The sequence below is a fragment of the Sinocyclocheilus anshuiensis genome, unplaced genomic scaffold (genome assembly GCF_001515605.1).
Source record: "Sinocyclocheilus anshuiensis isolate Anshui unplaced genomic scaffold, SAMN03320099.WGS_v1.1 scaffold1648, whole genome shotgun sequence".
NCBI lineage: Eukaryota > Metazoa > Chordata > Actinopteri > Cypriniformes > Cyprinidae > Sinocyclocheilus > Sinocyclocheilus anshuiensis.
The window spans coordinates 142,288-146,961 of NW_015559071.1; positions in this window are offsets into that span (position 1 = coordinate 142,288).

Consider the following 4,674-nt stretch of genomic DNA (forward strand, 5'->3'; position numbering starts at 1 on the left):
TAAATCCTGCTCTGCTTCATTAGTCCATCTTTTTACAGTCCTTAATACAGGTTTAGCTGATTTCAGTTTCTGCCTGTAGGTCGGTATTAGATGAACTAAACAGTGATCAGAGAGCCCCAAAGCTGCTCGTGGGACAGAGTGATATGCATTCTTTATTGTGGTGTAACAGTGATCCAATATATTACTGTCTCTGGTGGGACATGTGATGTGCTGTCTGTATTTTGGCAGTTCACGGGAGAGATTGGCTTTATTAAAGTCCCCGAGAATGATTAAAACAGAGTCTGGGTGTTGTTGTTCTGTGTCTGTGATCTGATCAGCGAGTTTCTGTAAAGCTGAGCTCACGTGTGCTTGCGGAGGAATGTACACACTGACGAGAATGAACGAACAAAACTCCCACGGCTTACAGTTAATGAAGAGCACTTCTAGATCTGAACAGCACATCTTCTTTAACACAGTTACATCTGTACACCACCTCTCATTGATGTAAAAGCATGTCCCGCCGCCGCGCGATTTCCCCGTTGATTCTGCGTCGCGATCTGCTCTGAACAGCTGAAAGCCCAGCAGACTCAACGCGCTGTCCGGAATGGCGTCTTTCAGCCAGGTGGCCTACTTCTCGAAGAAAAAAGGCAGAACTATATTGTGCCAGTTAATTATCATTGTACACCAGACAAGTACATACTAATCTAAACAAAGCGATTGTCTTAAAATGTCTGGACACATTGTTTAATTTGATTTGAACAGATTTGATTTGAAAGATCACAGCACAGAGAAACATTTTATTTTTGGTACATTACATTGTAGTGAGATTACATAAACATTTGGATGAAAAAAGTGTGGTACTGGTTTGTAATGTTGCATCACACATTTTTTTACTGGATCTTTTGGATGAGTCAGAAACCCTGAGTATCAGTGTTAATTCTGGCTTTGAGTGTTGTTCTATATCAAAGTCTAGACACTTTTTTTTAATGTACTGAGTGTGATTCTGTTTAGGAATTCATTAAAAGTAAACTGTGCTGTGAGTATGTCTGATTGATGATTGACACTCGATGACATTTTTAACAGCATTGAGAAAATGGAAAATACTGTCTGCTCTCTAATCATTTCTAAACTTTACTGTATGCTGTCAACAGATGGCAAAGAGGCCTGCGTCTGACATCACAAGTTAACGAAGTAAAAGGCTCCATTTATAGGTCTGTTGCTTGCCAGCCTGTGTTGGCTATATAAGTGTGCTCTATGACTTGTGATTCATGTGAAATGTATTACTGGCTGGCATTTGTTAACCAGCAGAAGAAGAAAACTAAAACTAAACTAAAATAAAATTTAAAAATAAAAAAGTTTTATGTTTTTATTTATTAATTTGATTGTTTGTTTGCATTCATACATTAAGTAGTCACTGTATTATTTGACAAATTTAATGATTACGTAATATCCTTTGTGTAATATATAAAAAAAAAAAAAAAAAAAAAAACCCATACGATTTCGATACGATTCGATACAGGAAAATATCAATCAATATATCGATATTATTATATTATATACCTATTTTAAACAACCATCTACATTTTTATTAACTCACAAATGCAACCAAAACATATAACATGAATATTTATCTTAAAATAGGCCTACACTTTTTTTTTTTTTTTTAATAAAAAAAAAAAATTAAAAAAAAAAAAAAAAAAAAATCCAGTCACTGTTGTATCATGGTATATTTTAATTTCTGCAGAGACAAAACTGACAAGCAATTTATTTACAGAAATACCTGTACAAAAGCAAAAAAATATGTAAAATAGATCATAAATAGAGGTGGGCTTGCGCTCAGTACATTTGCCATGTTCAGCTAAGCTGCGTGCATAGTGACTCCTAATAAAACAATGATTAAAATCAATTCTCAATTCTCAATTCTACATCAACATCCAAGTCAAAGGACAAATAGAGTATGATTAAAATTACAATTAATTTTTTTCATTATCTGTGATGTGTCCTATGACCGAAGTGCTACTACTTAAGTCTTATATCTTCTTCTAAGTTGAAAGCTTAAGAAACACACACCTCAGAGTGCAAACGACAATTAAACAAAAACGATTTTAGCACGTCGACAACAAAGTCAGATGTCTTTTAGGAATTAAGGTGCAGACTTTTTCCAGGCATGTACAGTAGACGTAGGTGTTGATCTCCTCAGTTTCTTTTTTAAGATGTAGTAACTGCCTAGTGTATGAAACCAGCTATATATATATATATATATATATACATACTGTATATCTATTTTATAGTCCTCTGAGGTGTGTGTCCCATTCACAAACCTTTGGAGCTTCGTGTTTCTTCTACCTTTTCATATCATGAATATTGCAGACTGTCTCACAGCATGTTTGCTTCATCCCTAAAGGACACACTTTGCGTTTCCTCTGTTTTTCTGTGCCGCCATTGCAGCATTATGTTCTTACCGATCCTTTTCGAACTCTCGCTTTCGTGACTAAAGTTATCCTTGCTGTAAAAAATCACAGTTTGGACGTGTGATCATGCTAACTTTGAAATGGATGGATATACCAGGGTATCACCTATGACATGTACAGTTGGTACTCATCAATATACTTGACAAAGTTTGACTGAACGTACTTAAAGAAGCCACAAGATAAAAGCTTTTGTTATTTGAAAGTCTATCATAGTAAAATTGCCAGGACTGTAGTTTCAGCATAAAGTACTCTTCCTCCCCTTTTAGAAAGCATCTCAGTACAATTGGTTTCATAATGGTTAAAACCAACGAGTCATACCAATAAAGGTATAAAAAGGCACAGTTGCATATTTTGCATTCACTCTCTAGTTTTGTTTTGATTTTTTTGTTCCTTTTTACAGAAGCACTACATATACAAAGTGGCACTGGAAAGGAAAGGGAAAGATATGACTGATGAGATATGCAGAGGGTATCATTATGAGTGTATATTTGAAAAACAAATACAATGGAAAGTTGTGAGGTATGCAAGACTCCTTTTGAATTCTTTTGGAATCAAGTTTCACAACTACATAATGAATCTACATAATAATTAAAGGTATTTTTATGTGAAAAGTATATAAACATTACATAACCAATGAATAAAAGCACATTTGCTATAAAACAAAATTATAAATAAATAATTTAAATAAGCAACGGATGATATGATGCTAAATGACTGAATAACAAATGTGTATGATTCTTTTTCATCCTCGTCAAATCAATATACATAGTCATATTACAATGTCTAGTGTCTGTTTGTAACAAATGCAAGCAGTGGTCTTCCATGTTCACAAGTTATGATATCTGTACACTTTTTTTTTTCTTCTTCATAGTAAGTGTAGATTCCCTTTAAACGTGCAATAAAAAGTACATATCTATGTATACAGTTTGTAAGCATCAGAGCACTTCTTTTAAAAACGAGTAGTACATACAGACTACAGATCTGGAAGCTGCAAAAAAGGCAGTCTGTTCAAACTTATGGAATCATTAACATACAAAAAACTAAAAACAAAACAATTGCATCTGAATAATTTACCACCTTTTTGTAAAAGCACGATGCCTCCTAAGTATACTCCTCCTCTGGCACATTTTTTTAGGATAGGCCCATGATGCATGTATAATTGTGCATGTGGTATCCCCACATTGCACTGAAACATATGTAAAGGTAATTAAAGCAACATGTGACCTAAAAAGGAGCTTTCCTGTCCCAGTTCTTTGAGACATCACGTCATGTTGTTCCCGATACTTTGGTTATACAGCGGCATCATGTGTCGCATAGCAATCGCTCCTATCGTGCCTGTAGTAGCTGAACTTTGAATGTGATTGTACTACACGAGGGACACGAGTTCTCATCCTTGATTACTCTTCTGAAGTGTGTGAGATTGAGAGTGAATCTGTTGAATGAGTTTATTGCTCTATTTAACATTCATACTAGGAATGTTTACTGTATATATATATATGTGTGTGTGTGTGTGTGTACAATACTTCACCCACACGACAAAAAACGTGCATTAGTGGATCTTTGTATGCTTGTGTTCCTTCACTTGTACATAAAGTTGATAGGCACACAGGTAAACTTGCTTCTCACGCTGTAAGTTCATAATTTACAGCGCATACGCTGTTCACTTGCGCCATTTGAGTATCTACAAACCCTTGTAAAAGGCTAAAGTCAATGATGACGTACGAAGCGCTCCGACATCATGTAGTTATGCCATCACTGATCGTCGTACGATGATTTTCGTCCATCATTAACCTGTCTTTTTTTTCTTTTTCTTCTTCATTAATGTGATTGGTTGTCCGGACAGTTCAGTACTTTGACTGATTGCATATGGACATAATACATCCACATAAAAACACTCCCCCCAAAATAAAAACGGATTAAAAGACAGAACCTGTCTCATTGGTTCAATATGCACAATTTGCGGATCAATTGTGTGTATGTTGGCAAGTGTGTGCGCCGGGAGGCCAACTTGAGACTACAAAAGCTTCAGCATAGTTTCACATATCTATAGAGAGATGAACCACAATTACACAAACCCATGGCATTCAGGCAAATAACTGACAAGCTCTGAGATGTAAATAACCTCCCTCTACTTCCAGAGGTGTATGGGAGCGGGATGAAGACGTGTCGCTCGTGATTTCAATGCGTGATTCCAGAGTATGTTTACAGATTTTTATTTATATAT